General features: G+C 40.2%; 1 protein-coding gene across 1 annotated transcript in view; it reads right to left on the bottom strand.

Moving 5' to 3' along the window:
• Positions 1-12,016, bottom strand: part of rngtt (RNA guanylyltransferase and 5'-phosphatase) — an 87,491-nt gene that overhangs the window by 63,169 nt on the left and 12,306 nt on the right. The window lies entirely within an intron of this gene.

The following is a 12,016-nucleotide window of genomic DNA, read 5'->3' as shown; positions in this document are numbered from 1 at the left end:
CTTATTAAAAGACTGAATCTTAATAAAATAAATAAAAGTAAAAACTGGTGCAAAACCTAGCCTAAAATGTTGTATCTGAAACAGAAAAAAAGGATGATTTCCAATATCAAAAGTGACCATTTAATCTGATACCTGTCTGTACTGTGTGTGGGTGTGCTTGTACAGAGCCAAGACTGTTTTAACAATTATTTGTTTTTCTGCGCACACACAGTACGTACAGGTAGACAATCGTGAAGAGATGTTCACTGATTTTGACGAAAATATAATTGGCAACAAGCATGCTCCAGAATCGCTGACTCCACCTTAACGCAATCTGGTGGCTTTATTGCACACTTCTTAAGCTCGTAATCACACTTTGCAGGCTGTCTGCTGCTCCATCACAAAATATCAAGTGGGGAATATAGGATGATGAACTGAAGTCCCACTGAGGCCCTGCAGTCGTGCTAACCAAAGGTTAAGTATCCTAATCAATGGAACTGTGAACTGACGCTATTACCTTATTACTTTAACACATTGGGGAATGTATGCCATACAAACGGGTAGAAAAGGTTTGAAAGTGTACACAGACAGAGAGAGAAAGCACAGGCAAAAGGGAAACACTCCTTTAAAAGGTGGAGTCAGTCAGTGCGTTTCCATGGGACAACTGGATTGGATTATCACATATACTGAACTTGCCACTCGAACAGACCGCGTCACTTGTCTGAGACATACATGGCCTTTCAAATATTCGATAAATGTCCGATGCATGGCTGTCTCCACTATGCTAGGTGGCGCTGTAGCCCTTTCAACAAGTGGTTATAGAGTCACGTCCGGTTCCCTTCTGGCAACAACCCTACTATTTATAAAATCGTCTCCTTCCACTTCCTTGTGAAATCCCCGGCAGGGATTCTCGAGCAAGCGCAGAACACAAAGTCCGATATGCGATATCCGATCCCTGTATACATGCAGATAGAATGCCGACTATGAACTAGTTATCTAGGTGTTCTTGTCTGACTTTGCTTGTCCGTTAATGTGCCGATTTGTGTGCGAAGTAGATCGGATAAAGGTGTGTACATGCATTTTGCAAGTCCTGTATTCGTTTATTTACCCGATTATGTAAATGTTTGTTTCCAGAGTGTTTGTTTCCAGAGTGTTTCTGGAGAATGCTTGTTGTCAAAATCAGTGAATATCTCCTCACAATCCGCTACCTGTCTGTACTGTGTGTGTGATGAAAATCAATGTGTTGTTAAAACACAACCTAAGCTTCATAAACTGTAATGTAAACAAAGGGTGTAAACAAAGGGGGCCACCATAGCTAGCAACATGCTTGCTTACAGAGCCTAGGCTGTGTATTAACACTGGACTTTTCTTCAGTGTGCACACAGTACAGACAGGTAGGGGATCATGAGTAGATCTTCACTGATTTTGACAAAAAGTTATTTTGAAAACAAGCACTCTCCAGAATCACTGATTGCACTTTTAAGGAAAACAAAAGTCTGATGACAGAGATGGATTTAAAATTAATGACTTCCTCTCTGACAAAGCCATGCATTTCCCATACCTGCTGTGACTCCTCATCCTTACCATGAAGGGATTAGATGCAATAAATATGCCATCAACACCAGCTGGTTCAAAGTGGGGAACTTGACAAGCTGCCATGAAAGGGTGTGTGTGTGCAGAACACTACACACACAGCACAAAGAGCTGTTTTGGGGAACAGTTTTCCCACTTTATAGTATTAGCCTGCAGCTTACTACTTTTTCCATTATTGTTTAATCCACTGAATATCTTCTCAGTTAGTAATTCCACACTTTGGTCTATACAATTTCAGAAAACAGTAAAATAAAAAGAAAGAAAATATGATAGAGATTCAATAAGCCAAGATGGCAGCAGGCTAAACCAATGAGTTACAGTGCAGTACAAATCTTATAGTTGAGAATAATTTAAAAACAATATATGAATAAAAAAATCTATTTAGGCTTTCTCACATGATGAGATATTTCAAGAGGCTTCCAACCCATAAATGATAGAAACCCCAAAAAATATGAAATCCCAGATAAAGTACATAAATGATAGATAGTTTTCATTCGCCTTGATACTTTTCTTTTAAGCTTTGGTGCAAAAAAATAAAAGTCGTGTTTGGCTTCATATTGCAATTTCAAAGCACAGAAGGAAAAAAAAATTTAAATGAACTGCACTCAATGTCAATTCATTTTTTAAGTACATTATGGTGAGAAATAACTTGACTTCTGAAGGAATTATTACCTTTCGTGACTAACATAGTAGCATCATTTTTCAAAATGGCAGTAAGTATGTAATTATGGTTGTAATACCAAGTGTAGTTGGAGTGGGAGTGACTAAAGGAGAAAACAATCAACAGAAAGTTTCTGTCTTTGATGAAGTTCAGACTTTTCCGACCTCCAGGAATAACTGTAGGTAGATGGCAATCCCTTTTTTAGAGTTAGTTGGTGATTTTTGGGCTGGGTGGTGGGAGGCTTAACATATAACCTAATCATTTCCATTACACTCTTGCAATGCTTCACAAGCAGACTGGCTACGGTAAGTGGTAATCACAACCCTCAATACACTTTCAGTTAAAAGAGAGAGCTCAGAGTGATAAGTTTGACCTCCCCACCCCCTCCAGTCAGGACAAGAGAGAGCAACAGAACACACATGCCTCAAGACAAAAGCCAGGGTCGTGGAAACTGTAGGGGAAAACTTAAAATGTGGGAGGAGAAGGAAAGAATGGTGAGTGGGCCAGAGAAAGCTGAACTTACATTTTCGGACACAATGAAAGCATTGATGAAAAAAAAGATGTAAAGGCAGGGATGACTGTACTCAATAAGAAAAAGGGGACAGGAAATGCCTAAAATGCTCAGTCTACGGCGTATAGGCAAATGCTGATTCCCACAGCTATAGGAGGATCCTCTAGTGCAGGGGTTTTCAAAGTGTGAGAGAGTGAGCCCCCCCCTCAGAGAACAAATTTCAGCGGAGCCCCCCCCCCCCCAAAAAAAAGTTTTTAAACACATTTTTTAATACATTTTAGCATCTTAATCCAGTGTTTTAATCCTGCTTCCTTTAAGCATGGATAGTAGTGACTGAGTGTGCAGTGGAGTGAGAAAGATAGGCAGACAGACTTTCCCAAATTATTGACTAGTTAAATGTCATTCACACACCCAGTGTTTTTTTCGCTAGAGCCTCCAATGTCCTGATGGAGGAAAATAGTAGCCAGTGGAGAACCAGACCCTCCAAGGGGGGACCGGGGGTATGCCCCCCCGGAGATATTTTTTCACCTTTTTAAAGTGAAATGCATGAATCTGGTAGCCTGGAAATCCTGACCCTGATATCTTGAACGATAGAGGGTCTGGCGACGATCAATAGTAATTTCCAACTCTAGGGGCGGCTCCTACTCGTGCATTTCAAATGCCACTGCACGCAGTTGGATAGCACTACAACCAATCAGAGCGATGCACAAGTGACGTATGCCCCGTTCGTTTAGCGAACAGCTGTTAAACTGTTCAATTAAACGTTTGCCGTTGTCGGTCGGCAAAACAGAACATTCCACTTACTTGCTAGTGAAAGCTATGAGTCCCGTCTTCCAATTCGTTAAGGGTCGAGGCCAAAGCAGTCTCAAACTCACACAACATATCCGCAGCCATCTTTGATGTTTACTATCACAGCTTCGACGTCGCATGCACGTCACTGTCGTCATCCGGTTACGTCCTCCCCAGAGCACCATATAAAGGGCTCTGGCGCGCCCATATTAGATAGAACCAATTGAAACGTTATACCAGATTTCTGGTAGTCTTGATAAGCTTCAACGGAGCGTCTCCAGACCAACACGCGCAGCAAATTTAATTTGCCAGCGCCTAGTGGCAGGTCTGGGAATGCCAGGCTATGAATCTGGTGCACTTTGAGAGGAAAATTAAGAGGCTAAATATGAGGAATTTTGTGTGAACAAATAATTTGGAGACACTGGGTCTGATGAATTAGAAGCTATTGAAGAAAGACACATGGCCTTTCCATAAAAATATTAATTTAAAATAAAAAAAATGTATGCAGGATCCTCTGGGTTGGGCTTGGTGCTCTTTTTCTTTAACGAGACCTATTTCTATGTAATATAATTAATGCATGTAAATGCAGTGAGAGGAACGAAGCAGAAGAACTCTTGTCCAGCTATGCCGTGATCTTAATATAAAAAACACAGACTATGCCATGCCCCACAGTCTGAAAACCACTGCTCTAGTGCAAAGGGATGATATATTTCATCTCGGACGAGGACCGATGCCTGAGAAGATCAAACATATACGCAAAGTGTCACGACAGTTCAGCGCTGGGCAGGAGTGGGTTCCCCTGCTGTGTAATTGGCTGGTTAGCGGTGGCCAACGCTGTCAAGTATGTTCAAAAGAAGGCAGGGGTAGACCATTAGTGCAGCGCAACCCCCAGTGTCCCACTGCTTCATCAGTTTCACCATCTTTGTCCCTCCACCAATCTCTGAAGTGACGGTAACAGCAGCCAGAGTATTCTCTTTTTATGACCATTTATGAATTTGCAATTCAATATATTGCACTCCTTTATTCACAGGAGTGCGGGTCCCTCCAACCGTCCCTTTCCTGTCCTCTGATAGGTGCTTCCTAAGGCTCAGATTTAAGCCACATCCCTGAGCTGCATCCCCCGGGCACTTGAGCCCTAATGAGGCACAGACAGCCATTGTGTGTCTAGTCCAGCAGCATGACCGACAGCAAGATGAGCTCCAGGGGGAGGCGTTAGATCAGATCCAGCAGCTTTACACATCATTAGTGGTGCGTCGAGGGCAGACTGCTGTCTTGAAGCCGGAAAGGCCGGGAAGACTTCTCATTTAGACAACAGAGCTAAGAGTCAAAACTGATCCAATCTTGTAGAGTATATATTGCACATGGCATGTTCTATATTCCGCCAAAAACATTTTTTTCAACATTTGCCCATAAAATAAATTAATTCACGTTTCATAGTTTCCTGAAAACTGGGCAGGCAAGATTATTTTTTCTTTTGGTAGAACCACGCATGTCTTTCCTGTAAATTCTTGAATCATTGAAAATTCAAAATGTCCCATCCCTAGTAACGGTGGGACTCACTGTACCAAAAGGCAAAGCTGGCTGCTTATATGGCCGTCTTATCAATTACAAAGACGGCCATAGGAGGAGCCCCAAATGCTTCCTCCCATGGAGAAGCTCAGGGAAGCAGCTGTGCATGCAATACGAAGTGAGAAAATTAACCAGACGCACATTTGCCAAATCAAATCACTCCTCATCTTAGTCTTTACTCGTGAAAAACAGAAACATGCCGTTTCAGGACAGTTGATGTTTAGCGGTGATCAGCTTCCCATCTCCCGTTAGAATGGCTTTTTTGAATGAAAAGCATCCCAATCAGTGCTACTCTGAAGTACGCCAAATGGACTTCTATGTTTGGATCAGCAACATGGCCAAATCTGTCAAACTATTTCTAATTTTTTCTCTGGTGAAATCACAAAGCAAGGCAAACCATTTAAAAAGCTAATGAGCAGGATATCAACTCGTATCTCAGTGCGCACACAGTACGAACAGATAGCTCGTTGTGAGGTGAAATTCACTGAATTTGACAAAACAACATTGGACAATAAGCGTTCTTTATAATTGCTGACGCAAACCTTTAACTCGATTACCAACAGAGACTGTGTAAACACTTAAGTAATAATAACCAGCCAATAAACGGAAGACAGCTCTGTTAAACTCTCTTCAAATCTAAAGACCATACCTGGCTAATCAAAGAAAACATTGGATTATTGAGCCCTCATTTTAAAGTGACTTAAGTAGTAGTACCGGATAGGAGAGGACTTCGGGAAGAAAATTAGGAAAGCCAACTCCATGTCCAATTTCTTTAATGAAGTCCAAGTTGAGCAGCAATATTTGTTTAAAGTCCCTAGGACATAATTGGCCTGGCTCCCTCCATCCCTCCTCTCTGAGGCACAAACCAATCTAGCCCTGACAGAAGTACAACAACATGATTATAAACCTAAGTCGGCCGAAGTCTCCCCTCTTGCTTTCCAAAGCCCATTAAAGGCCACCTTCTTGGCAGACAGCAGGCAGTGACGGTTTGCCCAATGTATAACTGCTCTGTGCGTCGGCGAGGGATGCAATAATATTTCTAGTTAGGAAGGGCTGGGTGAATACTCTGTCACTGTATTGTACCGTAATTGTGCTGCTGGGCAAGGCAGTTAAACAGTCACAATTGTTGGCGTATTGCTCGTCGGCCATAAGAAGTTGTGCACGGAATCGTCCACTTGGGATTTTAGAAAAAAGTCTGTTGCCCAGTTAGACGTTGGTTTGGAAAGGAAAACATTTGCTCATTTGACATTTTTCCAGCAGAAGCTAAGCTTTTGTACAAGATGAAAAAAGGAAATGACATCGCTTAGAAACAAAAATTACTTGCATTTGAATGGGAAACCTTATCTACACCCAGGTAAAAAAAGGTTAAGCTGGAGGGATTATGAATATGTAATACTCAAATGAGAAGAGAAAAATCTTTCCAGACCACCTTGAAGAGACACATTTCCTATTATAAAATCCATTTCTGGTCCTAAAATGCCACTGGCAAGAAAGTGGGACATCAAATATAAAAATACATCTCTGCACTGTCTATGCTATCGCTATGCATGGCCAGAATGACAAATTAAGATCGCACTGCACCACTGCTATGAGTTAATCTCCCTGAGAAATGGACGAATCCTCAGAACTCATCAATCCTCCTGTCTGATCCTCCGTGTATCACAGCTACTTTTTCTGAATTTAAACTATATGATCATTAGAGAGATTATTGTATTAATAGAGCCCATAAAATGGTAATTAATTGTAATCAGTCTAATTTTCTTTGACCCCAGAGGAGCCTACCGGTTTGTTTTCCATCGTCTAGAGATATTGTCCAGAATTAGTGAAGACACACACCTGTGAAAATGTAATTCTAAATCTGATCTAGTTCCTACTTTAACAAACAAGAAAGAAAAAAAGGCTATGATCCATTTCGTGGTTCAGTAGAATCATGTAATATCAGCCAGACAGCAGGCAATTCTGCCTCACAGACAGAATAAAGGCTCACTGCTCCTTAAGTGTGCCCTCCATGTAAGCTTTTACCAAAGTATAGCACAACCTCATTACCTGCATGCCTCTAACGGCGATGCTCAAATTGTGTGCATATCCAGCTAACTGCACTGCATCTGTCCTTCCTGGAAATTCTTATTAGAAAGTAATTCTTACTCTATACGGTGTGAGTCATTTTGTCAAACGATTGTGTAATCTAATTACTCTGAGGTTGAGATATGAGGCTATTTGCACACAGGAGGAAATTAATAGAAACTCCAAGTTGCTCTCGTGAAGTGTCAGCTAACTTCAAAGAACTTGCAGATATTCTATAAAGAAGAGTTGCGACACAGCGTTGTTTCACAGCTCCAGAAAAATAAATGCATGCGTACGTCTTGAGAGTCCTGAAACTAATTGATGTGACAACACTTTAGAGGCTGTTGTTTTTACAAAATAAATAAATACAATTAAGACTGAATGGTAGGAAAGGTAGCATGTATTACTGTATGACAGCCCTACGGTGTGTATGGCAATGACAAATACAGTGACGTTTAATTTAAATCTGACAGCACCTGTAGAGTTTCATATCAAGTAGCAAGAGCAACACTCATTAGGCAGACAGGACACTGATTTAATTACTCTTACAATAAATAAATTAGTATCTCTCAATGAAACTCAAGGACAATACTTTGTGGTGAGACTAAACTCTTAATTATTATGGTGGAGGGCTCTGGTTGTGTCACAGACGGACTATGACAGAGCCAGCGTTCATACAAACCACTCTCATTCACCTAACTCCAAACATCATTTAAAACCAATTTAAGTTTAGAGACACAATTCAGGACCCTGTTAAGGATAAGGCTGTGTTTTTCCTATATTATTCAACAAATTCCATTAACCCATTGATGACTATGGCAGTCTAAGATGCATGTCCTTAATGCTTGAGGGTTTTCTGAAAAAATTGTACGAATTGACAACGTCTGCCAAAATCTTAATATTTAAGCCTGTGTAGCACATAGAAACATGAAATAAAATACATTTAAAAAAGTAAAGTTTGCAGGTTTTATTTAAACATGCTCCCTTAGCGCTTACAAAACAACAAATTTTTCAAAAAATCGGCAAAATTAGATGGGGGAGAAAAAATAAATAAAAAATAATATAAAATATTTAAAAATAATGTGCTAAATTAGATTATAATCCTGCTTCCTTTTAGCATGGACAGTAGTGACTGAGTGTGCAGTGGAGAGATAAAGATAGACAGATATAGGAAGGAGGAGATCAGTGTTAATTTTGGCAGCAAATTCAGATTTAGTCTTTTGAATATCACACCATTTAGTCTTAGTCCTATTCTAGTCATCTGAAATATTTTAGTCTTAGTCTAGTCTTAGTCAACTAAATATAAGCAGATTTTAGTTGACTAAATCTAAATCTTCAGACACAGATTTAATGGTTGTAATACAAAACATATATTCTATTTCATTCGTAAAATTATCTCACATAAAATCAGTGTACCTGACTGGATAGAGGGGAGGGGGGGCTTTAAGAGCCTGTGCCCGGGGGCCCATTATCTCATGATCTGTCTATGAACCAACTGGATTCCACAATCTTTTTTCTTTTTGCGGGGAGGATGTACAAGCATTATTTATAAAAATATTAAAATAAATATTTAAAAAAGTGGGTGGCCCCACACTAGGTCTTGAAATGGGCCCCGAGATCGTTAAGGCCGCCCCTGGGCAGCAGCAGCATCACGCAGTTGAGGTGCTGATAAAACTGAGCAACTGCGCTTTCCTTTAAGCAACACTGCTGCCGCTGTGTGTGTTCGGACTTATTTTGCATCAAAGCCTTTTTGATAATAAAATTAGATGTTTTAATTGAACGCTGTGCATGCGTCGGAGTTGATTGTAACTTACTCGGGTGAAAACAGAAACTAACGAAGGGAGGCGGCAGTTTCACAGTTAATTTCTTATGTAGTTTCGCAGTCAGTTTGGGGACATGGCTCTGTGTATTCAAGCTTGAGACATAGCCTACTACAAACAGATTGCGGAACTTAGCTGTTCCCCTAGACAACGTTAACGGGCAGGATATCTCTGACTCATTTTGTCCATCAAACCGCAGAGTTTTTCTGCACAGCGGCTCACTCCACCCGCTCACACTGGCGCGGTGTCCCGTCGATTTTCACCGACACAGGGTTGCATTTGCTGCTTTGCACTGATTGGATTTCTTCCCAACTTGTCCCACAAAAAGAGTAGTTCTGATTGGATCTCTTCTCCATTCGTCCCGCCCTAACAGTATAGTCTCGTTCCTATTCGTAGACTATAGTGTCAGTTACAGTCATATGAAAAAGTTTGGGAACCCCTCTCAGCCGGCATTATAATTGACTCTGCTTTCACAAAAAAAAGATAAAAGTGGTATGTCTTTAATTTACCAGGAACAGCTAAGTACTGGGATGTTTTCCAAACAAAGATTTTTTGAAAAGCAGTATTTAGTTTTATGATATTAAATAAAATGTGAAAAACTGGCTGTGCAGAAATATGGGAACCCTTGTGGTCTTGCTGATTTTAATGCATGTAACAGCATGTAAAACTGAGGACTTTAAACACAAAATTGGTTGGATTATGTTGTTAAGCCTTGAACCTCATATAAAGGTCTGTTTAATCATGATAAAAGGTATTTTAGGTGCCTAAATGCAAGTTCCACTTCTCTTTGACTCTCTGCAGAAGTGAGACAGAATGCGATCATCAAAACAGCTCCCAAAAGATCTTAAAAACAAAGATTATTCATTGTCATGGTTTAGGGGAAGGCTACAAGAAGCTTTCCCAAAGGTTTCAATTGTCAATTTCTACTGTAAGGAACGTTGTCAGGGAATGGAAGGACACAGGCACAGTTGCAGTTAAATCCAGGTCTAGCAGACCAAGAAAAGTACAAGAGCGGCATATGCGGCGGATTGTGAGAATGGTTGCACACAACCCAAAGGTCACCTCCAAAGACCTGCAAGAACATCTGGCTGCATATTGTGTATCTGTACATGGTTCTACAATTCAGTGCAATTTGCACCAAAACATCTCTATGGCCGGGTGATGAGAAGGAAGCCCTTTCTGCGCCCACGCCACAGATACAGTTGCATGGAGTATGCAAAAGCTCATTTAGACAAGCCAGCTTCATATTGGAAGAAAATGCTTTGGACTGATGAGACAAAAATTAAGTTATTTGGTCTTTATAAAAAGCAGATGTTTTGGTGCAAATTGCGCTGAATTGTTGAACGATGTACAGATACACAATCTGCAGCCAGATGTTCTTGCAGGTCTTTGGAGGTGATCTGTGGGTTGTGTGCAACCATTCTCACAATCCTCCACCTATGCCGCTCCTGTTTTTTTCTTGGTCTGCCATGCCTGGGTTTAACTGCCACTGTGCCTGTGTCCTTCCATTTCCTGACTACGTTCCCTACAGTCGAAATTGACAATTGAAACCTTTGGGAAAGCTTCTTGTAGCCTTCCCCTAAACCATGACAATGAACAATCTTTGTTTTTCAGATCTTTTGGGAGCTGTTTTGATGATCCCATTCTGTCTCACTTCAGCAGAGAGTCAAAGAGAAGTGCAACTTGCATTTAGGCACCTAAAATACATTTTCTCATGATTAAACAGACATTTCTATGAGGTTCAAGGCTTAACAACATAATCCAACCAACTTTGTGTTTAAAGTAATCAGTTTTACATGCTGTTACAGGCATTAAAATCAACAAAACCACAAGGGTTCCTATATTTTTGCACAGCCAGTTTTTCGCATTTTATTTTATTTCATACAACCAAATACTGCTTTTCAAAAAATCTTTGTTTGGAAAACATCCCAGTACTTAGCTGTTCCTGGTAAATTAAAGACATACCACTTTTATATCTTTTTTGTGAAATCAGAGTCAATTATAATGCCGGCTGAGAGGGGTTCCCAAACTTTTTCATATGACTGTATATTCGTCTCAGTCTTCGTCATCATATCTGCCTTTTTATTTAGTTTTTATTTAGTTTACGTCCGTGAAAAAGGTTTGTTGACGAATATTTTTCGTCATATTCTTAGTCTACGAAATTAACACTGGAGGAGATAGCTTTATTTTATTATTTAGTTCAATTATCACTGGCACCATAAATCCGACTTCCCAGTACAGCTGGAACGCAGACTGACCCACGCTGTCGGAAACCGATCAGCTGGTCCAAACGGCTGTATACCACGGAGATGAAAACGAAACTGAAACTTAACTATCGCCTGGCTGGGCTGAATTTGAGTTGGAGCAGCAAAATATAGCCTAAATTCATAAATATTGTTAATAAATAGATACAATGTGTTGTGTGATTTTTGTCAGTCTAAAGTAGACCTAGATTCTCTTCCAGGTGTTTTCTTATTCATTTGCGACAAGTTTAAACAAATAACAATTCATTGAAAACAAATGTGTTCTTTACTACACAGATACACTTCCTTTCCCTGAATTTGCTCGATAAAAAAGGTATTTTTTTTCTCTTAATAATAACTTCAGTTTCCTATTTTACTGCTTTAAAGTAGAACATCGTATTTTCAACATAGTCCATTATATCCTGCAGTTGAGTGATGACTTATACCTAGCATTCTGTCTGCGTCTCTCTCTCTTTCTCTTTCTCTCTCGCTCATGAAAAAAGACTTGTCAAGTAGCTGCGGGCAAAATGAGGTGAAGGACAAGAGCTGGAGGCAGGAGAGTTAGAGCTCAGATTCACTGTTTCTATACATAAAGAGTGAAAAACTTTTAAACAGGGCTTTCCACCATTTTTCACATAACGTGTAGATTTAACACATCCGGTTTCAGAGCCAAATCTGTAGTCTGTACTATTTTCACTATTCCAGGAAACTAAAGCACTGACATGTAAAATTCCTAAATTGACTGCAGTCATTAAATATTCACCAGCACACATGCACCAGGGAGAGA

The sequence above is a fragment of the Ammodytes marinus genome, assembly GCF_949987685.1.
Source record: "Ammodytes marinus genome assembly, chromosome: 19".
NCBI lineage: Eukaryota > Metazoa > Chordata > Actinopteri > Uranoscopiformes > Ammodytidae > Ammodytes > Ammodytes marinus.
The sequence above is the reverse complement of the archived record's forward strand: the minus strand, read 5'-3'. Positions and strand labels throughout refer to the sequence as shown.